Source organism: Staurois parvus, unplaced genomic scaffold (assembly GCF_062004578.1).
Source record: "Staurois parvus isolate SC_StPar_1 unplaced genomic scaffold, SC_StPar_1.0 ptg000845l, whole genome shotgun sequence".
Lineage (NCBI taxonomy): Eukaryota > Metazoa > Chordata > Amphibia > Anura > Ranidae > Staurois > Staurois parvus.
This window is the reverse complement of record NW_028318641.1, coordinates 3,340,729-3,366,785: the sequence shown is the minus strand read 5'-3', so window position 1 is coordinate 3,366,785 and position 26,057 is coordinate 3,340,729. Positions and strand designations below refer to the sequence as shown.

Sequence of the window (26,057 nt, the reverse complement as noted above, 5' to 3'; positions counted from 1 at the left end):
GCCTGCCGCTTTGGGAGCTGTGAAGGAAGCCGACACCTCCAACCAATGACTGACTACACACCGCTCAGAAGTGGGGGGGAGGGTGTCACACACCGCTTTGTTACCCCTTCACTGGTAATAGGCTGTCTCTCTGATTCAATCCAATGAGAGAGGTCTAAACGAACCACGCTCTGCCGCTCAACCAATAGGGAAGGGGCAGAGCCACAACCAGCCGTCAATGGCTGGTATTCTGGCAAGCTGATCTTTAATACCAATGGCCGTAAGTAATCACGCCTATTTTGCATTCGAAGCAATCAGCGTACGTTACATCACTTAGGACCAATCAGGATAAGAGGACGTCGTTCATGACCAATGAGGATGAGGGTATGTCCCCTCAGGGCCAATCAGGAGAAGGGTTCATCCCCACGGGGCCAATCAGGATGAGGGTTTCATGGCTGCAGCTGGTTTATCAGTGTGGAGTTCAGGAGCGGTAAGGAGGTGAGTGAAGCGGTCGGCGATGTGCTAAGGGAGCGGAGACTGGGGGAGACCCACCTACCGCTCCCCTCATCACACGGGGGGGGGGAGCAGGGTGACGGGTCACATGTATTACCCAGGACTGTATGTGCCGCAGGACCGGGAACCTTTCATCCTGGACTGAGCGCGTCCTGCGGTGTCCCGGGATTTACAGGGATACTCCATGTTTTATCACCCCCCACTACTTGTCCTTCATCCCCCACCTGTTCCTTAGTCCTCCCCAACCTGTCCCTCATTTCCCCTCACTTGTCCCTCATTCATCTCCCCCCGTCCCTCATTTCTCTCCTCGCCCCCTCCCCCTACTTGTCCTTCATTTCTCCCCTCCCCCCACTTTTCCCTCATTCTCCCCTCCCCCACCTGTCTCTCATTCATCCCCCCCTCCCTTATCCTCCTCCCCTCTCCACCCACCTGTCCCTCATTCATTCCCCGTCCCTCATTCCTCCCCCCGTCCCTCATTCATCCCCCCCTCCCTTATCCTCCTCCCCTCTCCACCCACCTGTCCCTCATTCCTCCCCCCGTCCCTCATTCCCCCCCCCCCCCGTCCCTCATTCATTCCCCATCCCTCATTCCGCCCAACCCCCTCCGCCCCTTCCCTCATTCCTCCCCCCCCCCTTCCCTCATTCCTCCCTTTCCGTCCCTCATTCCTCCGCCCCCTCTCCCCCCCCCCGTCCCTCATTCCTCCTCCCCCTCTCCCCCCCGTCCCTCATTCCTCCTCCCCCTCCCCCCATTCCTCCTCCCCCTCTCCCCCCCGTCCCTCATTCCTCCTCCCCCTCTCCCCCCCGTCCCTCATTCCTCCTCCCCCTCTCCCCCCCCCCCCCGTTCCTCATTCCTCCTCCCCCTCTCCCCCCCCCGTTCCTCATTCCTCCTCCCCCTCTCCCCCCCCCGTTCCTCATTCCTCCTCCCCCCTGCCCCTCATTCCCCTTCCCCCCCTGTCCCTCATTCCTCCCCTCCCCCCCCCCCCGTCCCTCATTCATTCCCCATCCCTCAGTCCCCCCCCCCCACCTGTCCCTCATTCCCCCCCCCCACCTGTCCTTCATTCCTCCGCCCCTCCACCTGTCCCTCACTCCTCCGCCTCGTCCCTCATTCTTCCGCCCCCCCTTCCCTCATTCCTCCCCCCCCGTCCCTCATTCCTCCGCCCCGTCCCTCATTCCTCCCCCCCGTCCCTCATTCCTCCTCCCCCTCTCTCCCCCCCCCCCCCGTCCCTCATTCCTCCTCCCCCTCTCTCCCCCCCCCGTCCCTCATTCCTCCTCCCCCTCTCCCCCCCCGTCCCTCATTCCTCCTCCCCCTCTCCCCCCCCGTCCCTCATTCCTCCTCCCCCTCCCCCTCTCCCCCCCCGTCCCTCATTCCTCCTCCCCCTCTCCCCCCCGGTCCTTCATTCCTCCTCCCCCTCTCCCCCCCCTCATTCCTCCTCCCCCTCATTCCTCCTCCCCTGCCCCCCCCTCCCTCATTCCTCTCCCCCCCGTTCCTCATTCCCCCTCCCCCCCCCCGTCCCTCATTCCTCTGCCGCCCCCTCCCCCCGTCCCTCATTCCTCTGCCCCCTCCCTAATTCCTCCCTCATTCCTCTGCCCCCTCCCTAATTCCTCCCTCATTCCTCTCCCCCCCGTTCCTCATTCCTCCTCCCCCTCTCCCCCCCCGTCCCTCATTCCTCCGCCGCCCCCTCCCCCCGTCCCTCATTCCTCCGCCCCCCCGTTCCTCATTCCTCCGCCCCCCCGTTCCTCATTCCTCCTCCCCCTCTCCCCCCCGTTCCTCATTCCTCCTCCCCCTCTCCCCCCCGTTCCTCATTCCTCCTCCCCCTCTCCCCCCTGCCCCTCATTCCCCTTCCCCCCCTGTCCCTCATTCCTCCCCTCCCCCCCCCCCGTCCCTCATTCATTCCCCGTCCCTCATTCCCCCCCTCCACCTGTCCCTCATTCATTCCCCGTCCCTCATTCCCCCCCCCACCTGTCCCTCATTCCTCCGCCCCTCCACCTGTCCCTCATTCCTCCGCCTCGCCCCTCATTCTTCCGCCCCCCCTTCCCTCATTCCCCCCCCCCCCGTCCCTCATTCCTCCGCCCCCTCCTCCCCGTCCCTCATTCCTCCTCCCCGTCCCTCATTCCCCCTCCCCCCGTCCCTCATTCCTCCTCCCCCCCCCCCCCCCCGTCCCTCATTCCTCCTCCCCCTCTCCCCCCCCGTCCCTCATTCCCCCTCTCCCCCCCCCCCCCTCATTCCTCCTCCCCTGCCCCCCCCCTCATTCCTCTCCCCCCTGTTCCTCATTCCTTCTCCCCCCCCCTGTCCCTCATTCCTCCGCTTCCCCCTCCCTCATTCCTCTGCCCCCTCCCTCATTCCTCTGCCCCCTCCCTAATTCCTCCCTCATTCCTCCGCCCCCCCCCCCCCCCCGGCCCTCATTCCTCCTCCCTCCTCCTTTGTTCTGATGTAACATCTGGGGACATCTTGTAGGAGTCCAGTGATGTGTGGGATTGCCGCCTGATATTAGACACTGGTGGGGTTGTAAAAGTAGGCGATTGAGTGTCATTTGTTGTGCTCATTATCACTGCGATCCCCCTGTGTAGTGTGCAGGGTTTCATACATTTTCATGCATTTGTGGTGCGTTTCTTTGGCATTCTCTTTTTCTATACAGAGCTGTAATGACATTTATATCGGTACATTTCCATGTGACGGGGTGCAGCGTGCTCTACACACACCTATACCCTGCAATTGTGTACTCGGCTCGGAAATATTTCAGCTTTTCCAGAATAAGGTGCCAATGCTCTGTGGCTGCGGTACAAATAATACCTCGTTCTGTTCAACAAGCACTGCTGCCGCTTAATGCGACCCATTCGAGCAAATGGGTCCATACTGCAACCACCCGGAACACACGCAGTTGCGGCACAATGATGCGGGCTTTTGAGTGTTGAAACGGGCAGTAAGGAGGTGAAATGTTGCCTCCCAGCCATCTGTCAATCGCCCTTTGAAAAGCAATCTCACCGCTGATCTCCTCTCAGAGAGCTGACGGGTGTGACTATTATTGCTACCCCTCTGAAAAGTGATCTGCGGTGGATTGCTTTTTCAGGGGGTGGTTGATAGGCAGTGAGGAGGCCTGTTTTGAACCCACAAAATGCTGAACAACCATGTGCATTGCATTCATCTGCAGCGCAGGCCAGTTCACTTGAATGGATCATGTGCAGACCGAAGGTGACGTGCTGTTTTAACTTTTACCACGGCATGTGGCCTGCCCTGAGTGGATACACTTCTTTGTTTAGTGGGAAGTTGGTTGGTAAAACCGCAGTTCAGGCACCTGCTTTACCATCCCCTGGCTGTGAAGAAGCCCCAGTAGTGATGATACAATCAGCAGCATGTGTTCCTTGCAGTGTATGTCTATGGTGTAGACAGCTGAACATGTCCGTGAAATGTGACCCTGCAGCGGGTATATTGTAGCTCATGATAATGAATTGCATAAAAAAGGTGCTTGTCTACTTGAATGGACTCACTTTAAAGGGGAACTCCTGATTTTTTTTTGGGGGGGGGGGGGGGGGTGGACACCACAAGTCCTGTAGCTTACATCATCTAATGAGTAGCCTATGGCAGCTATGCTGGATATTACAGCACTTTTTTTTACGGGACTGGATTTGGGTGTTTTACGGTGCTCAAGCAGTAAAAGGATCAAGTTGTTTGCTTTCTTCTTCCTTTCTCCTTGTCCATTCACAGAACGCCTTGTATTCGGTTCTCACAGTGCATGGACTTTTTGTGAAAAGAGAAGGGGTGGGTCATCCATTTACAGAATGCTTTGTGTTCTGTTCAGACACTGCAGGGCCTTCTTGACTAGATGAAAGATTGGGTGGGTAAAGGACAGGATGTCCCCTTGTCCAGTCACAAAACGCCTTGTATAGAAGGTGCGGATAAACGACAGACTGTCCCCTTGTCCATTCACAGAATGCCTTCTTTTCTGTTCACACACTTCTGAACTTCCATGAATTGACAAATGGAGGATCAGGTAAACGACAGTATCACTCCTCATGTCCCAGTGGTAGAACTGCCCCCCTCACCTCCCCAAACACCTGAATCCTATTTCGATTCAGTGCTGTGCACAGCTGCAGTGGCGCTCTCTCTCTCTCCTCACAGGAATGGAGGCAGCAGCGGGAGGTATTGGCTCCTGCTGCTGTTAATGAAATCCTGTGAGGAGGGGGGGGCAGGGCCAAGCTGTGATGTGTGTGTCTATGGATGCATAAAGCCTGGCTCAGAAGCTTCTTCCTATGGGGGTGCACAGGGAAGAGGAAGAGCCCCAAGCACCAGCGGGGGACCCCAGGAGAGGAGGATGGGGGCTGCTCTGTGCAATACCATTACACAGAGCAGGTACGTATATCATGTTTATTATTTAACAGCTTCAACACCACAATATGTATATATACGTTGTGGTTTATTGGGGCTGTAGCTGCCAGCCATGACCCCGGTATTGTTTTCTGCTGACACCTCTCTTTCTGATAAAAGTGATCTGACTGGCTAATTAGCCGCTGGATTGCTTTTAGAAGCAGTGGGAGGGGTTGTTCTCTCCGGTGTTTCTTGGGCTTACCTGTCTCACCAGGGAGCCCAGGATCCGACCTGACGGTTTGTGTGGCTGGCTCTAGAGGTAAACAGAGACTGGAATGTCTCCGATCATCTCTATGGTGCGGGGAGACCAGAAGCGGCGGCATGACTTCACTTCTGGTTTGGGGCAGATTACTGTAATGAACAATCTCTCAGGAGCAGTGTAAATCAAAAACTATGAGCTACAATCCTGAAAGCGACCAGCACTATCACATCCTCCTAACGTGCGCAAATACAAATTCTATACATACAGTGTATAAAAAATGCGTAAACATATATCAATGTGAAATAGTGACTACAAATCATTGAACAAAAAAGTCTCTAAATGGTGATTTATTCAACTCAAATACATTTTGTATTTCATCTTCATGCGATTAAATCCTCCACCAAAATTGACACCAGATGTGCCGTCACCTGCAGTTTTTGACCACTCTAAAACTTTGGTCAAAAAACGCAAAAACGCGGTGTATCCTCGGACTGGAATCTTCCTTCACGGATCACCACTCTCCTTAATCTCTCCTCCTCCGCTCAGCATACACGGTGAAAAAAAATATAAAATACAATAGTGCTTTATCCTTTAAAAACTCCATTTTATTAAAACATAAAAACAGGCCACTCACATAATAGAGGTGCTATATCGCACCAGATATATTGCGCAGAAAGATCCAATAATGTATAAATATAAGCAAGCAAAGATCAGCCCCACTCATCTGCAATGACACTGTAGTGGTGTATCGAGAGCGTCGTGACGTCATCAAGCCATTCCCCTACGCGTTGCACCACAGGGTCACGTGGCTTCCTCAGGGAGATATGATTCATCCCCCCTGAGTATCTATTTATTCAGCGTAACATCATCTTTTATATTTTACCAACAAATTGGCTATTATATTGTATTCTTTGCATTAAAATACATGAAAAAATGTTAAAAATGGCTGAGCAAATGCCGTGTGACATAGAAAATTGCAGTTTTATTCTCTAGGATCTCTTCAGATAGATAGATAGATAGATATATACAGGGTGCAGCAACATAACTTCCTTTTTTCAAAACGCAATAAAACCCATTTTATGAATCAGAATTGTTTTTATTGTCTTTAATAATGTAGGTACATATCTAAAGTTCTGTTTTACACAGTTTTGAAAATCATATCAGGTAGGTGACGCCCCCCATTGTCCATACACTGAATAAGTGAATTCAGACCGGTATGTGAACATGTTGGAGGAATTTGTTTTTCCACGACTTGATGAATTGGACTTAGGGGACATTTGGTTCCAACAGGACGGAGCAACGGCTCACACTTCAAGAGCATCAATGGCTGTTTTAAGGGAACACTTCCCGGAGCGCCTCATCTCAATAAGGGGCGATTTGGAGTGGCCAGCCCGCTCCCCCGATTTGGCCCCTTGTGACTTTTTTTTGTGGGTTTTTTTGTAAACCGTCCAAGGACCCTACAAGACCTGAAGGCCAACATCCGCTCAGAAATTGCCAACATACCCGCTGCTATGCTGGTAAGGGTCATGAAAAACGCCAGAAATCGGCTTATTCAGTTTATGGACAATGGGGGGCGTCACCTACTTGATATGATTTTCAAAACTGTAAAACAGAACTTTAGATATGTACCTACATTATTAAAGACAATAAAAACAATTCTGATTCATAAAATGGGTTTTATTGCGTTTTGAAAAAAGGAAGTTATGTTGATGCACCCTGTATGTATGTATATATATATATATATATATATATGTACAGTTGCAAGAAAAAGTATGTGAACCCCTTGGGATTACGTGGAGTTTTGCATGAATTGGGCATAAAATGTGCTCTGAACGTCATCTAAGTCACAACAATAGAAGAACACAGTCTGCTGAACATAATACTACACAAACATTAGATGTTGCCATGGTTTAATTGCACATAACATGTAAACATTCACAGTGCAGGGAGGAAAAAGTATGTGAACCTTTGGACTTAATAACTGGTTGACCCTCCTTTGGCAGCAATAACCTCAACCAAACGTTTCCTGTAGTTGCAGATCAGACCTGCACAACGATCTGGAGTCATTTTGGACCACTCCTCTTCACAAAACTGTTTCAGTGTAGCAATATTCTTGGGATGTCTGGTGTGAATCGCTCTCTTAAGGTCATGCCACAGCATTTCAATGGGGTTGAGGTCAGGACTCTGACTGGGCCACTCCAGAAGGCGTATTCTGTGCTGTTGCAGCCATTGTTTTGTTGAATTACTTGTATGCTTTGGGTCATTGTCCTGTTGCATCACCCATCCTCTGCGGAGCTTCAGTTGGCGGACAGATGGTCGTACGTTTTCCTGCAAAATGTCTTGATAAACTGTGGAATTCATTTTCCCATCAATGACAACGATCCGTCCAGGCACTGAGGCAGCAAAGCAGCTCTAAACCATGATGCTCCCTCCGCCATGTTTCACAGTGGGGATGAGGTTTTGATGTTGGTGTGCTGTGCTTTTTTTTCTCCACACATAGTGTTGTGTGTTCTTCCCAAACAACTCAATCTTGGTTTCATCTGTCCACAGTATATTTTGCCAGTAGTGCTGTGGAACATCCAGGTGCTCTTTTGCAAACTTCAAACGTGCTGCAATATTCTTTTTGGACAGCAATGGCTTCCTCCGTGGTGTCCTCCCATGTACTCCATTCTTGTTTAATGTTTTCCTTATTGTAGATGTGTCAACAAAAATGTTAGCATGTGCCAGAGATTTCTGTAGGTCTTTAGCTGACACTCTGGGATTCTTCTTTACCTCATGCAGCATTCTGCGCTGTGCTCTTGCAGTCATTTTTACAGGACGACCACGCCTAGGGAGAGTAGCAACAGTGCTAAACTTTCTCCATTTGTAGACAGTCTGTCTTACCGTGGACACATGAACATCAAGGCTTTTGGAGATACTTTTGTAACCCTTTCCAGCTTCATGCAAGTCAACAATTCTTGATCGTAGGTCTTCTGAGAGCTCTTTTCTGCGAGGCATGGTTCACATCAGACAGTGCTTCTTAAAACCAGTAAACCCAAAACAGGTGTGTGTTTTTTAAGGGCAGGACAGCTGTCAGCAACACATCCAATATCATCACACTGATTGGAGTCAAGGTTGGCTCACTCCTGGCTCCAATTAGCTCTGGGAGAAGTCATTAAGCTAAGGCTTCACATACTTTTTCCTCCCTGCACTGTGAATGTTTACATGTTATGTGCAATTAAACCATGACAACATCTAATGTTTGTGTAGTATTATGTTCAGCAGACTGTGTTCTTCTAATGTTGTGACTTAGATGACGTTCAGAGCACATTTTATGCCCAATTCATGCAAAACTCCACGTAATCCCAAGGGGTTCACATACCTTTTCTTGCAACTGTATATGTGTATATATGTATATTTTTTTTTTATGTGTTTGGAAGTTCTAAGTAATTTCCTTGCAAAAAATACTGATTTTTGACCAAACAAAAAGGAGTTGATTTGCTAAAACTGGAGCACTCAGAATCTGGTGCAGCTGTGTACGGTAGCCAATCAGCTTCTAACTACAGCTTGTTCAATCAAGCTTTGAAAATTACACCTGGTTCACATATCTGCGTTTTTGTGCGGGCTCGAGAGCCCATTCATTTGAATGGGCTCCCGTGCCCCGGGACACGCAGGGAAGAAGTCTCTGCACTTCTTTGGGAACCGCAGCTCGCACGGGAACCTCGGTTCCCAATATGGTTGCGATTTCCAGTGCGGGCGGCGTGCCATTAGAATTAATGGCACCCGCCCGCAGGTCCACATTCCTCTGTGCAGGTGGTGCGGCTGCACTTAGCCTAAGTCACCGATCACACCGCTGCAATTTCAGCACGCTTTCAGGTGCGATTTCTGAAGACTTTATTGCTACTTGTGAAGACTTTTTGCAATTTGCACTGTGATTTCCATTCTTTGTATGTGAAATCGCAGCAAAACTGCAGAAAAAGTAATGCAAGAACTACTTTAGAACTCTTGCTGCAGCAAAGGTCTGGTCTTAAAGTGGTTAAAAAAAATGATATACACATACATTCTCTCTCTCTTCCCCCCTCCATGGACACAGGTGTATACAATCATCCCCTAGGCATGCAGACTGCTTCTACAAACATTGGTGAAAGAATGGGTCGCTCTCAGGAGCTCAGTGACTCCAAGCGTGGTCCCGTGATAGGTGGTCACCTGTGCAATAAGTCCATCCGTGACATTTCCTGGCTACTAAATATTCCACGCTCAACTGTTAGTGGGATTATAACAAAGTGGAAGCAACTGGGAACAACAGCAACTCAGCCACCAAGTGGTAGGCCACGTCACATGACAGAGCGGGGTCAGCGCATGCTGAAACGCACAGTGCGCAGAAGTCGCCAACTGTCTGCAGAGTCAATAGCTAAAGACCTCCAGACTTCATGGGACCTTCAGATGAGCCCAACAACAGTGCGTAGAGAGCTTCATGGAATGGGTTTCCATGGCCGAGCAGCTGCATCCAAGCCTTACATCACCAAGTGCAATGCAAAGCAGCAGATGTCATGGTGTAAAGCACGCCACCACTGGACTCTAGAGAATTGGAGGCGTGTTCTCTGGAGTGATCAGTCACGCTTCTCTGTCTGGCAATCCGATGGACGTGTCTGAGTTTGGCGGTTGCCAGGAGAACAGTACTTGCCTGACTGCATTGTGCCAAGTGTAAAGTTTGGTGGAGGGGGATTATAGTGTGGGGTTGTTTTTCAGTGAAGGGAACTCTTCCTCCCCGGTTACACTGCTCGGACTTTGAAATTGTGCGGCTTCCAGTGAAGTCACACGATTTCAAAGTCGGATGTCATTCCGAGTCAAGGTGCGACTTTCAAGCCATGGGCTTGCAAAACACAGATGTCTTTGCAAGTCACACCTGAAGTAGTGCATGCACTACTTTCAAAATCAGCGCGACTCCGACCAAGTTGGAATTGCACCGATATGTCTGCTTTAATTGCAGACAATAGGGTGTGACTTGCCATGTGATTTGAAACTCGGCATCATATGGCAAGTCGCACTAGGTATGACTGGGCACTTAAGGCTTCAGCATACCAAGACATTTCGGACAATTTCATGCTCCCAACTTTGTGGGAAGAGTTTGGGGATGGCCCCTTCCTGTTCCAACATGACTGCACACCAGTGCACAAAGCAAGGACCATAAAGACATGGAGGAGCCAGTTTGGGGTGGAGGAACTTGACTGTCCTGCACAAAGTCCTGACCTCAACCCCATAGAACACCTTTGGGGTGAATTAGAGTGGAGAATGTGAGCCAGGCCTCCTCCCCCGACATCAGTGCCTGACCTCACATGCAGCTGGGCCAACTCAATATTGAACCCTATGAACTAAGACTGGGATGCCATTAACTACTTGCCAACCGCAGATAGCCGAATGACGGCTGCAGCATGACCGGCCAGTTCTGGGAGTGCGTCATATGACGTCCTCCCAGAACACGCTCTCCTGCGCGCCACCGGCGATCTCCGTGATCACTGTGTCCTACGGACACAGCTGATCACGTGATGTGGTAAAAGGCCAATCACAGCGGCCTTTTACCACGTGATCAGCCGTGTCCAATGACACGCTGATCGGGAAATGTAATTGCTGGTTCTCGGGTGCACTTTCCTCACGCTGTCAGAGCGTGAGGAAAGTACTGCCGAGAACCAGCAGTTGTCAGAGCGAGGATCGGCACCGATCATCAGGGCACTGATGATTAGTGCCCTGATGATCGGTGCCCAGCAGTGCATCCACCTGTGCCACCTACCTGTGCCCAGCAGTGCCATCCACCTGTACCCACCAGTGCCCATCAGTGCAGCCCAGCAGTGCCACCAGTCAGTGCCCAGTGGTTGCGCCAGTCAGTGCCTAGCAGTGCCGCCAGTCAGTGCCCAGCAGTGATGCCAGTCAGTGCCACCTATTAGTGCTGCCTATCAGTGCCACCTATCCGTGCCACCTCAGTGCTGCCTATCAGTGCCCATCAGTGCTGCCTCATCAACTCACATCAGTGAAGGAAAAAAATTACCTGTTTGAAAAATTTTATAATAGAAACAAAGAAACTTTTTTTTTCTAATTTTTTGAACTTTTTTTGTTTATAGCGCAAAAAGTAAAGTGCCCAGCGGTGATTAAATATCACCAAAAGAAAGCTCTATTTGTGAGAAAAAAATGATAAAAAGTTCATATGGTTACAATGTTGCATAACCGCGCAATTGTCAAGCAAAGTGTGACAGCGCTGAAAGCTGAAAATTGGCCTGGTAAAGAAGGGGGTATAAGTGCCCGGTAGGCAAGGGGATAAAGTTCATGTGCTTGTAAAGGCAGGTGCCCCAATACTTTTGGCAATATTGTGTGTGCGTGTATGTATGTATTTATATATATATTTATTTTATTTTTTTTTATATTTTTTTCTGAATTTTGCTACCTCTTTAAATGTTACTTCTACATACAAACTGTTTCTTAAAACCCTTTTCGCTAATTTCCATTTTTGATGCTGAACATTATGAATATCTTTTGACTTGCAAACAATCTTTAAGGAATGACATTGTACAACAGTACAACAATGTACTGAGGAATTTTACATTTGCTTGTGTTACCATGTGTCGTCTCATCCTGTAGAGCAGTAGAAGTATGGAATGTGTTACCTGGATTGCTTTTTTGGAGTCCTTTTGCTTTCAAAAGTAAGGAACATACCTGTGTCAGGAGCACAATACTACATTTAAAGTGGTTGTAAACTTGAGACATGAAATATGAACAAAGCATATCCCTCTATAGCAGGGGTACTGAATTAAAATTCAACGAGATCCAGTCACTAAAATCTTCTTCTAGCCGAGGACCGAAAATGAATGTCCTCATTAGTGTTTCCCCTTACATCAGGTTCCCCCTCCAGAGTAATTTATTACATTAGGTGCCACCATCAGACTTCCCCCATAACTCAGTTGCCACCATCCGAGTACCCCCCTATATCAGGCGTTCCCATCAGAGTGCCCCCTTACATCGGGCGTTCTCATCAGAGTGCCCCCTTACATCGGGCGTTCTCATCAGAGTGCCCCCTTACATCGGGCGTTCTCATCAGAGTGCCCCCTTACATCGGGCGTTCTCATCAGAGTGCCCCCTTACATCGGGCGTTCTCATCAGAGTGCCCCCTTACATCGGGCATTCTCATCAGAGTGCCCCCTTACATCGGGCGTTCTCATCAGAGTGCCCCCTTACATCGGGCGTTCTCATCAGAGTGCCCCCTTACATCGGGCGTTCTCATCAGAGTGCCCCCTTACATCGGGCGTTCTCATCAGAGTGCCCCCTTACATCGGGCGTTCTCATCAGAGTGCCCCCTTACATCGGGCGTTCTCATCAGAGTGCCCCCTTACATCGGGCATTCTCATCAGAGTGCCCCCTTACATCGGGCATTCTCATCAGAGTGCCCCCTTACATCGGGCATTCTCATCAGAGTGCCCCCTTACATCGGGCATTCTCATCAGAGTGCCCCCTTAGAATAGGCATTCCCATCAGAGTGCCCACTTACATCAGGTTTCTGCATCAGAAGGCCCCCTTACTTTCGGTGTCTCCCATCAGTGTGCCCCCTTACATCAGTTGTCCCATTAGAGTGCCCCATTATATAAGGTTCCCCTTTCACAGTGACACCTTACATAAGACATTCCCATCAGTGTGCCCCCTTACATTAGGTGTCGTCATCAGAGTGCAACTTTACATCAGGTATCCCTATCACAGTGCCACCTTTCATCAGGTATTGCCTTCAGAGTGCCCCCTTACACTCAAAGTACCCCTTTCCATCATATTCCCCATCAGAATGCCCCTTTCTATCACGTGCCCATCAGAGTGCCCCTTAACATAAAAGATGCCTGTCTGTGTGACTCTTAACATAAAATAAGCAGCACTCTGATGAGCACATTTTGTGTTAGGGGCACTCTGGTGGTCACATTCTATGTTGTGCCCCATCAGACTGCCCCTCAGGGGCGGACTGACCATTTGGAAACTCGGGCACTGCCCAAGGGCTGGGGACAGTAGGGGGCCCCATGAGATGCCCCTGGTACCTTTTTCATAGGCTTTTTTGAGTTTGGGCAAGGACACAGGGGCCCCTTGATCCCCTATTGCCGGGGGGCCCCATGAGTTGTCAGTCCGCCCCTGCTGCCCCTTAACATTAAATGTGCCCATCATAGTTCCCCTAATATAATTGTGCCCATCATAGTGCCCCTAATATGAATGTGCCCATCATGGTGCCCCTAATATAAATGTGTCCATCATAGTGCCCCTAATATGAATGTGCCCATCATAGTGCCCCTAATATAAATGTGCCCATCATAGTGCCCCTAATATAAATGTGCCCATCATAGTGCCCCTAATATGAATGTGCTCATCATAGTGCCCCTAATATAAATGTGCCCATCATAGTGCCCCTAATATAAATGTGCCCCTAATATGAATGTGCTCATCATAGTGCCCCTAATATAAATGTGCCCATCATAGTGCCCCTAATATAAATGTGCCCATCATAGTGCCCCTAATATGAATGTGCCCATCATAGTGCCCCTAATATAAATGTGCCCATCATAGTGCCCCTAATATAAATGTGCCCATCATAGTGCCCCTAATATGAATGTGCTCATCAAGGTCCCTCTACCTTGAGGGAAGACAGGAGGAGGCAGGAGCTTGCCCAGGATCCTTTCTGAAGGAGGCGGGGTGCGCGCTTGTGGATAGGCAAGGAGCGGGAGCCAGGAGAGACAGCAAGGGGCGGGGCTCATGTGTGATGTCATCGGTTGCTGGGATGGCCGCCTTGCTAATCGGACCTGTCATTCTAGTCTGGTGGGCTGGCAGTCCAGGTGAGAGCGCTGCTCGGTCCGGGCGGGAGCACTGCTCTGTCCGCTCTCGGACCACGGGCTGCCATTTAGTGAACGCTGCTTTATAGTGTGTACTTGTCTCAATCCACAGCTCTAAGTGTCATTTCTGTCTGCTGCCTCCTGCATAAATCACATCTAACAAGTTTTCCTGACACCAAGAGATGAAAGGTGACAGAGGAGTGATCTCTAGCACACACAGCTTGTGGTTGACAGCATCAGCTTGGTTTCTGTGTGGAGGAGGAGTGGTTGTCTTTTCCCTCCAATCAGCTGTCAGATCTCTCCTTACTGAGCTTTGCAGTGTGTAATTTCAGCTCTCTTTTTTTCTGTACTGTTAGACAGGCTTCATAAATTCAGCATTTTGAACAGATGTAGAGAAGAGAACTTTTGTAGGAGGATTTGTTTCATCTCTGTATCACCTGGCGCCAGTCACTTCACTGGGTATACTGTATGTCAGGGTTTTCTTTACCACTTCTTCGCCGCCCTATATCAGAAATACTGCTACAGGGCAGCACGGCTGCGCAAAATCACGTATATATACATTTACTATGCTTCAGTTTGTGACTGAACAGGAAGCACCCTACAGAGCTATTCCTGTCCATTCATTCTGTGCAGCATGTCTGCAGAAATTGAAATTGAGAACTGCATCTCAAAAGTGAGACATGAGGGGTCTATTTAGACCCCTTATATTTCACCAAAGCCCCCCAACAGGGCTGCTAAAAAAAGGTAAAAAAATAATAATAGAAAAATACAATTGTACAAAAAAAATAGTAAAATTATTAAAAATAAAAAAAACCTACTGACACCAGTCTCTGCCCTACTGACACCATGCTTTGCCCTTTTGACACAAATCTCTGCCCTACTGACACCACTCTCTGCCCTACTTACACCAATCTCTGCCCTACTGTCACCAATCTCTGCTCTACTGATACCGTCTACAGCTCTACTGACACCACTCTCTGCCCTACTGACACCACTCTCTGCCCTACTGACACCACTCTCTGCTCTACTGACACCACTCTCTGCTCTACTGACACCACTCTCTTTCCTACTGACACCACTCTCTGCCCTACTGACACCACTCTCTGCCCTACTGACACCACTCTCTGCCCTACTGACACCACTCTCTGCTCTACTGACACCACTCTCTGCTCTACTGACACCGTCTACAGCTCTACTGACACCACTCTCTGCTCTACTGACACCACTCTCTGCTCTACTGACACCATCTACAGCTCTACTGACACCACTCTCTGCCCTACTGACACCAATCTCTGCCCTACTGTCACCAATCTCTGCTCTACTGACACCGTCTACAGCTCTACTGACACCACTCTCTGCTCTACTGACACCACTCTCTGCCCTACTGACACCACTCTCTGCCCTACTGACACCACTCTCTGCTCTACTGACACCACTCTCTGCTCTACTGACACCACTCTCTTTCCTACTGACACCACTCTCTGCCCTACTGACACCACTCTCTGCCCTACTGACACCACTCTCTGCTCTACTGACACCACTCTCTGCTCTACTGACACCACTCTCTGCTCTACTGACACCGTCTACAGCTCTACTGACACCACTCTCTGCTCTACTGACACCACTCTCTGCTCTACTGACACCACTCTCTGCTCTACTGACACCATCTACAGCTCTACTGACACCACTCTCTGCCCTACTGACACCAATCTCTGCCCTACTGTCACCAATCTCTGCTCTACTGACACCGTCTACAGCTCTACTGACACCACTCTCTGCTCTACTGACACCACTCTCTGCTCTACTGACACCACTCTCTGCCCTACTGACACCACTCTCTGCCCTACTGACACCACTCTCTGCCCTACTGACACCACTCTCTGCCCTACTGACACCAATCTCTGCCCTACTGTCACCAATCTCTGCTCTACTGATACCGTCTACAGCTCTACTGACACCACTCTCTGCTCTACTGAGACCACTCTCTGCTCTACTGACACCACTCTCTGCTCTACTGACACCGTCTACAGCTCTACTGACACCGTCTACAGCTCTACTGACACCGTCTACAGCTCTACTGACTGGAGCTTTATACTTTGCCTTGAGCTGGCCATATATGGATAGAATTTCGAATAAAGATTCCAAAGAAAAGTTTTAGGAATATTCTCAGAACATTCGTTTGTCGTTTGAAAGATCTTGTTTGCTTTTAACAAAATTGGTTTTTTTTTTATGTTTGTTTGGTTTTTTTTTTTTTAGTGGTGGAGATGGATTCGCACACCTGTCAGTTTTTATTGCAGTCTGTGTCCCTTTTAGGGGGATTCATCCTCTGTATTTGTCCTGTTTACCATTATCATCTAAAGTGAAAGGAAATCCCAAATTTTGAGTTGACATCTGAACACTAATAGAGTGGAAATCTTCCAATGGGGACACTAGTTCTGGTAACAACCAGGGGTTTCCTCTCACTTCCTGTTTTGGCTATGGGACAGGAAGTGAAGGGAAATCTCCCCAATGGGTTGCAGATGACTAAAAAACGGACAGAGGTTACTACCCCTCCCTTAGTCTATCCAAAATGAACAAAAAACTTTGCCTATAGTTCTAGTTGATGGCTGACTAGTCATCTGGAACTGAAGTGTTTTGTTTTTTACTGATTAATTACTGACCTTCACTACCCTTTTGAGACAAATAGCTATTGATCAAATAAAATCTGTTCAATACTTTTTTCCCGAATGGATGTTCTTTGATCTGTTTTAATTACAGGTGTTACTTTGATGCCATATTAATGTGGTTCTAAGGCTGAAGGTTTTCATTTTTTTTCCCCCTAATGCAGAGAATGCATTAATTAAAAAAACCTTCTGCATGCACCCCCCCCCCCCCCTCCCCCATCTATGCATTCAGTCTTTGCCGACCCTTGGTGATTGCATGGACCGTCACTCTCAAGCGACTTCTTCCATGAATTCTCTTAACAATTATTTTACAGGGTAGGTTGCCAGGTCTTTCCCCAACCCCCACCATGCAGGAGATCCAGGGATGAAACTAGGACAATTTAGACAGGAGCCAATTAACCTGCCAGCATGTCTTTGGAGTGTGGGAGGAAACCGCAGCACCCGGAGGAAACCCACATGAACACAGGGAGAACATGCAAACTCCATGCAGGAGGCACTATGGTTGTGAATCGAACCCATGTCCCAATTACTGCAAGGCAGAAGTGCTAACCACTTAGCCACTGTGCCACCACACCCCTCCCCCATACCCCCCTTATACTTACCTGAGCCCAATCTCAAGCGATGTGCACAAGAGCAGAGGCTTTCTGGGCTCACCCCTTCCTCATTGGCTGAAAGCCAATGGCTCATGCTGCTGTCAGTCACAGCCAATGAGGGGGTTGGGGCTGAGACGCTCTGCACACAGAGCAGAGTTCGGGAGCGAGCATGCATGAGTGCTCCCATAGCAAGCGCCGTTTGGTGCATTGTAAGGAATACATTGACACCTGCAGCTGATTTTGAACGCGATGCAGGAAATGCACACAGAGCACGGGTTTCCCACATCGTATTCCGGTGTAGACAAGCCCTTAAAGCAGTGTTAAACGTAAAAGCAAACGTTGATTATATTGCAGCTTACCAATTCTTAGATGCGATGGCTGCATTTTCTTTCTTAGTAGTGGTGCAACGAAATGAAAATGATGGTGCCGAAACTGAACCAAAGATTCAAAATGCACTTGGCTGAAAACCGAAACTGAAATGCGCAGTTTTTAAAAATGAATATATATTTTTGGGGAAAAAAATACACTTTGATTAAAAAAAAAATAAAAAAACACAATATAGACCCATTTTTTTTTGTAAAATACAAAAGAGGATGTTACAGCGAGTAAATAGATACCCAACATGTTGCGCTTTAAAATTGCGCACGCTCGTGGAATGGCGTGAAACTGCGGTACTTAAAAAATCTCCATGGGTGATGCTTTAAAAATGTCTACAGGTTAGCAGTGTAACGTTACAGAGGAGGTCTAGTGCGAGAATTATTGCTCTTGATCTGATGTTCGAACACCTTTACATATGTGGGCATGGCCTACGTATGCGTTCACCTGTGCGTGAGAGCACGGGGGGACGGGGGCACTTTAAACTTTTTTAAATTTATTTAATTATTTTTTTTGCACTGTTCCTTTAAAAAAAAATTTTAATCACTTTTATTTTTATCACAAGAAATTAATGCATCCCTTGTGATAGAAATAATTAGTGACAGGTCCTCTTTATGGAGAGATATGGGGTCAATAAGACCCCACATCTCTCCTCTGCAATGTAAAGCATTAGATGAAAAAAGCATTGATCTAGTGCTTTTAAAAAAAAAAAAAAAATTGCCGGAAGCAGAAGTGACATCGCTCCGGTCCTCCAAGGGCATAGAGATGAGTAGAGGCAGCGGCGGACTGACCATTTGGAAACTCGGGCACTGCCCGAGGCCCGGGGTCAGTAGGGGGCCCATGAGATGCCCCTGGTACCTTTTTTTTCATAGGCTTTTTTGAGTTTGGGCAAGGACACGGGCCCCATGATCCCCTATTGACCGGGGGCCCCATGAGTTGTCAGTCCGCCCCTGAGTGGAGGCCATCTTTCCTTCACTCATCTCTATGCCCAGCGCTGGGATCGCTCCATGGTTTCTCCGGTAAGGCTGAGAACTACCAGGTGGGGGGCGTCGGTGAGGGGAGGGGTTTTATCGGCACCTGTATCTGTGCTTTTTTTTTTTTCATTTCGGCCGACAGCTGAAAGGGGTGTTTTCGGCCGAAATGTTACGGCCACCGAAATTTCGGTGCATCACTATTTTTTAGGCTTTCTTTCCTTTATTTTCATCTTGTAACCTGGCCAGTAAGTCTGTTGTTCTTCAATAGAACACGCTGTTCTGCAGATGTAGTAATTAGAGGAATGAGACAAACCATTCAACGCTCAACCACTTACAATTGACAGGGATGCTTACAATGGTCATCCTTTTTTTTTTCTTTTTTTTTTTTTTTCTTTTTTTAGCTTTATTTAGTTCTATAAAACCTTTATCCCACGAAAGAAGAAAAAACTGTTGCCGTAACTGCTTAAAAAGTGTTAGCTGGAGTTTTGCTTCAATTTGTTAGTGTATCAAAATCTGCTAGCGCATCTAACACTCCCCTGCCCTCAGATTAACCTCCCTAGCGGTATTCCAGAGTGTAGCTCGGGGTAAAGTTTCAGTGCCAAAAGCGGTAACCCCGAGCTACACTCGGGAGTCCCTGCAGCGCTTACCTTGTCCTTCGCTCCCGCGATGCGCCCCCTGCAGCGTCCCCAGCAATCTCCGGCTCATGCCGGCATCTGGCTTCCATTAGAAATTAACTTGACGTAGTAAAACTTTACTGTATCAAACCATTTCACATACATTTTGTCCCGAGTGCTTTGTCCGGCGCCCTGCCTGCATTTTTACTGTTCTTTCTGCCTGGAAACTGAGAAACGTCCATGGCGTCCAAAAAGTGTCCCTTTAGGTCAAAAGCGGTTTTAGACCGGCTAGAGAACAGCGATAGTAAATCAGAACCACTTGCAGAATTGAGTGATAATGATTCATGGGGGAAATTCCTCATCAGACACTGAAAACGATTCTGCGACTTTGCTCAGCGATGTGCGAACTTGGCGCTCTATTTCACATTTCAGTGTTTTTGGTTTGATTATATTATTGAATTAAATTTATTATTATTATATTATTATTTTTATGATTATTAAATTATAATTTATGCCCTGATGATCAGTGTAGCCCCAGCAGTGCCACCTGTCAGTGTCTTGTGCTAGTGCCCATCAGTGCCACATATCAGTGCCCATCTGAGCTGCCTTTCAGTGCCACCTATCAGAGCCAGTCAGTGCTGCCTATCAGTGCCAGTCAGTGCTGCCTATCAGTGCCATGTATCAGTGCCTCCTCATCAGTGCCACCTATCAGTGTCCATCAGTGCAGCCTATCAGTGCCCATCAGTGCAGCCTCATTAGCGCACATCAGTGAAGGAGAAAAAGAACTTTATTTACAAAATTTTATAACAAAAACTAAGAAAAAACATTTTTTTTTTCAAAATTTTCAGTGGTTTTTGGTTTGTTTAAGAAAAAATAAAAATCCCAGAGGTGATTAAATACCACGAAAAGAAAGCTCTATCTGTCACAAAAAAATGATAAAAATTTCATATGGGTACAGTGTTGCATGACCGTGCAATTTACATTCCAATTGTGACAGCGCTGAAAGCTGGAAATTAGCCTGTGCAGGAAAGGGTATAAGTGCCCTGTAGGCGAGGGGTTAAAGAGAGGTTTTTTTTTTTTGTTTTTTTTCTTGGGAGAGTGCATGTGATCAGCACAGGGCCAATCAGCGCTGTCCAGAGGTCAGGGGTTTTGCATCCTAGAGCAGAAAGAAAACTCCTTCTGCAAGCTTTAACCAGTGCTCAGCTGAAGTCACAAGACTGCTCTAACTGCTGATGAGAAAAGGTATTTAGCCGTTTATATTTACTAAAATAATTGCATTTCCATGTTGTATGTACTGTGGGAGACCAGATATAGTGAATGCAGGGTCCGGGGAGAGCAGATATAGTGAATGCAGGGTCCAGGGAGACCTGATATAGTGAATGCAGGGTCCAGGGAGAACGGATATAGTGAATGCAGGGTCCGGGGAGAGCGGATATAGTGAATGCAGGGTCCGGGGAGAGCGGATATAGTGAATGCAGGGTCCCAGGAGACCGGATATAGTGAATGCAGGGTCCAAGGAGACCGGATATAGTGAATGCAGGGTCCAAGGAGACCGGATATAGTGAATGCAGGGTCCCAGGAGACCGGATATAGTGAATGCAGGGTCCAAGGAGACCGGATATAGTGAATGCAGGGTCCGGGGAGAGCGTATATAGTGAATGCAGGGTCCGGGGAGAGCGTATATAGTGAATGCAGGGTCCGGGGAGAGCGTATATAGTGAATGCAGGGTCCGGGGAGAGCGGATATAGTGAATGCGGGGTCTGGGGAGAGCGGATATAGTCAATGCAGGGTCTGGGGAGACCAGATATAGTGAATGCAGGGTCCGGGGAGAGCAGATATAGTGAATGCGGGGTCCGGAGAGAGAGGATATAGTGAATGCAGAGTCCGGGGAGACCAGATACAGTGAATGCAGGGTCCCAGGAGACCGGATATAGTGAATGCAGGGTCCAGGGAGAACGGATATAGTGAATGCAGGGTCCGGGGAGAGCGTATATAGTGAATGCAGGGTCCGGGGAGAGCGGATATAGTGAATGCGGGGTCCTGGGAGAGCGGATATAGTGAATACAGGGTCTGGGGAGAGCGGATATAGTCAATGCAGGGTCTGGGGAGAGCGGATATAGTGAATGCAGGGTCTGGGGAGAGCGGATATAGTGAATGCAGGGTCTGGGGAGACCGGCTATAGTGAATGCAGGGTCTGGGGAGACCGGATATAGTGAATGCAGGGTCCGGGGAGACCAGATATAGTGAATGCAGGGTCCGGGGAGAGCAGATATAGTGAATGCGGGGTCCGGAGAGAGAGGATATAGTGAATGCAGGGTCCGGGGAGACCAGATACAGTGAATGCAGGGTCCAGGGAGACCAGATACAGTGAATGCAGGGTCCGGGGAGACCAGATACAGTGAATGCAGGGTCCAGGGAGACCAGATATAGTGGATGCAGGGTCCTGGGAGACCAGATATAGGGAATGCGGGGTCCGGGGAGACCAGATATAGGGAATGCAGGGTCCGGGGAGACCAGATGTAGTGAATGCAGGGTCCGGGGAAACCAGATATAGTGAATTCAGGGTCCGGGGGAAACCAGATATAGTGAATGCAGGGTTCAGGGAGAACGGATATAGTGAATGCAGGGTCCAAGGAGAGCGGATATAGTGAATGCAGGGTCCGGGGAGAGCGGATATAGTGAATGCAAGGTCTGGGGAGAGCGGATATAGTGAATGCAGGGTCCGGGGAGAGCGGATATAGTGAATGCAGGGTCCGGGGAGAGCGGATATACTGAATGCAGGGCCCGGGGAGACCGGATATAGTGAATGCAGGGTCCGGGGAGACCGGATATAGTGAATGCAGGGTCCAAGGAGACCGGATATAGTGAATGCAGGGTCCCAGGAGACCGGATATAGTGAATGCAGGGTCCAAGGAGAGCGGATATAGTGAATGCAGGGTCCGGGGAGAGCGGATATAGTGAATGCAGGGTCCGGGGAGAGCGTATATAGTGAATGCAGGGTCCGGGGAGAGCGGATATAGTGAATGCGGGGTCCTGGGAGAGCGGATATAGTGAATACAGGGTCTGGGGAGAGCGGATATAGTCAATGCAGGGTCTGGGGAGACCGGATATAGTGAATGCAGGGTCTGGGGAGACCGGATATAGTGAATGCAGGGTCCGGGGAGACCGGATATAGTGAATGCAGGGTCCGGGGAGAGCAGATATAGTGAATGCGGGGTCCGGAGAGAGAGGATATAGTGAATGCAGAGTCTGGGGAGACCAGATACAGTGAATGCAGGGTCCAGGGAGACCAGATACAGTGAATGCAGGGTCCGGGGAGACCAGATACAGTGAATGCAGGGTCCAGGGAGACCAGATATAGTGGATGCAGGGTCCTGGGAGACCAGATATAGGGAATGCGGGGTCCGGGGAGACCAGATATAGGGAATGCAGGGTCCGGGGAGAACGGATATAGTGAATGCAGGGTCCCAGGAGACCGGATATAGTGAATGCAGGGTCCAAGGAGACCGGATATAGTGAATGCAGGGTCCAGGGAGAACGGATATAGTGAATGCAGGGTCCGGGGAGAGCGTATATAGTGAATGCAGGGTCCGGGGAGAGCGGATATAGTGAATGCGGGGTCCTGGGAGAGCGGATATAGTGAATACAGGGTCTGGGGAGAGCGGATATAGTCAATGCAGGGTCTGGGGAGACCGGATATAGTGAATGCAGGGTCTGGGGAGAGCGGATATAGTCAATGCAGGGTCTGGGGAGACCGGCTATAGTGAATGCAGGGTCTGGGGAGACCGGATATAGTGAATGCAGGGTCCGGGGAGACCAGATATAGTGAATGCAGGGTCCGGGGAGAGCAGATATAGTGAATGCGGGGTCCGGAGAGAGAGGATATAGTGAATGCAGGGTCCGGGGAGACCAGATACAGTGAATGCAGGGTCCGGGGAGACCAGATACAGTGAATGCAGGGTCCAGGGAGACCAGATATAGTGGATGCAGGGTCCTGGGAGACCAGATATAGGGAATGCGGGGTCCGGGGAGACCAGATATAGGGAATGCAGGGTCCGGGGAGACCAGATGTAGTGAATGCAGGGTCCGGGGAAACCAGATATAGTGAATTCAGGGTCCGGGGGAAACCAGATATAGTGAATGCAGGGTTCAGGGAGAACGGATATAGTGAATGCAGGGTCCAAGGAGAGCGGATATAGTGAATGCAGGGTCCGGGGAGAGCGGATATAGTGAATGCAAGGTCTGGGGAGAGCGGATATAGTGAATGCAGGGTCCGGGGAGAGCGGATATAGTGAATGCAGGGTCCGGGGAGAGCGGATATACTGAATGCAGGGTCCGGGGAGACCGGATATAGTGAATGCAGGGTCCGGGGAGACCGGATATAGTGAATGCAGGGTCCAAGGAGACCGGATATAGTGAATGCAGGGTCCCAGGAGACCGGATATAGTGAATGCAGGGTCCAAGGAGACCGGATATAGTGAATGCAGGGTCCGGGGAGAGCGGATATAGTGAATGCAGGGTCCAAGGAGACCGGATATAGTGAATGCGGGGTCCTGGGAGAGCGGATATAGTGAATACAGGGTCTGGGGAGAGCGGATATAGTCAATGCAGGGTCTGGGGAGACCGGATATAGTGAATGCAGGGTCTGGGGAGAGCGGATATAGTCAATGCAGGGTCTGGGGAGACCGGCTATAGTGAATGCAGGGTCTGGGGAGACCGGATATAGTGAATGCAGGGTCCGGGGAGACCAGATATAGTGAATGCAGGGTCCGGGGAGAGCAGATATAGTGAATGCGGGGTCCGGAGAGAGAGGATATAGTGAATGCAGGGTCCGGAGAGACCAGATACAGTGAATGCAGGGTCCAGGGAGACCAGATACAGTGAATGCAGGGTCCGGGGAGACCAGATACAGTGAATGCAGGGTCCAGGGAGACCAGATATAGTGGATGCAGGGTCCTGGGAGACCAGATATAGGGAATGCGGGGTCCGGGGAGACCAGATATAGGGAATGCAGGGTCCGGGGAGACCAGATGTAGTGAATGCAGGGTCCGGGGAAACCAGATATAGTGAATTCAGGGTCCGGGGGAAACCAGATATAGTGAATGCAGGGTTCAGGGAGAACGGATATAGTGAATGCAGGGTCCAAGGAGAGCGGATATAGTGAATGCAGGGTCCGGGGAGAGCGGATATAGTGAATGCAAGGTCTGGGGAGAGCGGATATAGTGAATGCAGGGTCCGGGGAGAGCGGATATAGTGAATGCAGGGTCCGGGGAGAGCGGATATACTGAATGCAGGGTCCGGGGAGACCGGATATAGTGAATGCAGGGTCCGGGGAGACCGGATATAGTGAATGCAGGGTCCAAGGAGACCGGATATAGTGAATGCAGGGTCCCAGGAGACCGGATATAGTGAATGCAGGGTCCAAGGAGACCGGATATAGTGAATGCAGGGTCCGGGGAGAGCGGATATAGTGAATGCAGGGTCCAAGGAGACCGGATATAGTGAATGCAGGGTCCGGGGAGAGCGTATATAGTGAATGCAGGGTCCGGGGAGAGCGGATATAGTGAATGCGGGGTCCTGGGAGAGCGGATATAGTGAATACAGGGTCTGGGGAGAGCGGATATAGTCAATGCAGGGTCTGGGGAGACCGGATATAGTGAATGCAGGGTCTGGGGAGACCGGATATAGTGAATGCAGGGTCCGGGGAGACCGGATATAGTGAATGCAGGGTCCGGGGAGAGCAGATATAGTGAATGCGGGGTCCAGAGAGAGAGGATATAGTGAATGCAGAGTCTGGGGAGACCAGATACAGTGAATGCAGGGTCCAGGGAGACCAGATACAGTGAATGCAGGGTCCGGGGAGACCAGATACAGTGAATGCAGGGTCCAGGGAGACCAGATATAGTGGATGCAGGGTCCAGGGAGACCAGATATAGTGGATGCAGGGTCCTGGGAGACCAGATATAGGGAATGCGGGGTCCGGGGAGACCAGATGTAGTGAATGCAGGGTCCGGGGAGACCAGATATAGTGAATGCAGGGTCCGGGGGAAACCAGATATAGTGAATGCAGGGTTCAGGGAGAACGGATATAGTGAATGCAGGGTCCAAGGAGAGCGGATATAGTGAATGCAGGGTCCGGGGAGAGCGGATATAGTGAATGCAGGGTCCGGGGAGAGCGGATATAGTGAATGCAAGGTCTGGGGAGAGCGGATATAGTGAATGCAGGGTCCGGGGAGACCGGATATAGTGAATGCAGGGTCCGGGGAGACCGGATATAGTGAATGCAGGGTCCTGGGAGACCGGATATAGTGAATGCAGGGTCCAGGGAGAGCTGATATAGTGAATGCAGGGTCTGGGTAAAGCACATATAGTGAATGCAGGGTCCTGGGTTTAGTAACACTTTAAACCTGCCTATGGATATGAATTGGTAATGGAAAACACACCTAAATATCAGGGGGGCGTATCGTATACCACAAAAACCCACCAATTCTGTAGAAGATAACAATTTAGTGGAACAATCATCCTTTTCTTTGAGACGTGTCACACACAGCGAGCGAGGTTTGCGTCGGGCGTACGGCAGTTTCCATTAGGACGCCCTGTTGCCCGTTGGCTCTGTACATTGATGCAGGCTGACTCACAGTCAAAATATTGTAACCAGCACCTGTTGCTGCAGCTGTGCTCCGATTTCAACATCCGATCCTCGCCTCCTCCTGACTTGTTGGCTGTTACTCTGTCCGCGGCTCAGTGCAAAGCGTCTGGGAGGGCAAAAGCCAGAGACTGACTGTTTATTTGCTCTGAAGAGACAGACCGTTATCGGAGGAAAAAAAAAATGTGCTAGCATATCAGACATGAACACATTGATCACATTGGCCGTGCGCTTTCACTTGGTGGATCTGGACAGAAGGTTATGGGGCAGGTAAAGGAATCTTCATATGTCATCATAAGCGTGTTCTGTGT

The 26,057-nt window shown here is 49.6% G+C and overlaps 1 protein-coding gene across 2 annotated transcripts in view; it reads left to right on the top strand.

Annotated features, from left to right (window-relative positions):
- The first annotated feature begins 389 nt into the window (after positions 1-389).
- The window catches only part of LRRC28 (leucine rich repeat containing 28), an 87,020-nt gene continuing 61,352 nt past the window's right edge, over positions 390-26,057 (top strand). The window contains exon 1 of one of the 2 annotated variants that reach the window (XM_089655545.1): positions 390-477. The gene's annotated coding sequence lies outside the window, so the exon portion shown is untranslated. Of the gene's footprint in view, positions 478-25,829; positions 26,017-26,057 lie in introns of those variants that run through there. The other variant, XM_089655544.1, reaches the window with a different exon arrangement.